Consider the following 396-nt stretch of genomic DNA (forward strand, 5'->3'; position numbering starts at 1 on the left):
TTATATTTATATTTACATTAATATTTATATTTACATTAATATTAATATTAATATAAATATAAATATTTATATAAATATAAATATATATTTACCTGGAGCACCGCATGTGACCTAGATGAGGTTTGATTGGCGTTGGTGGGTTCTTGTGTTCTATGTGTATTTCCTTGTTTTAATAAAGCGAGTGCATGCAAAGGAGAAGAGAGAATATGTATAGAAGCATTATATATTATAATACCTTTATCTGGGTCTTCTCTTATATCACATATATTACTATTCTCTATACATAATAAATCACGAATACTTTCGTTATATATTTCTATAAAACTACAACGTAATATGTATGTACACTCCTTCATTACGCTTAGCTGCATGCATACACACACATATATATATATA

Source organism: Eimeria mitis, genomic scaffold (assembly GCF_000499745.2).
Source record: "Eimeria mitis Houghton genomic scaffold, Emh_scaff2278, whole genome shotgun sequence".
Taxonomy (NCBI): Eukaryota; Apicomplexa; class Conoidasida; order Eucoccidiorida; family Eimeriidae; genus Eimeria; species Eimeria mitis.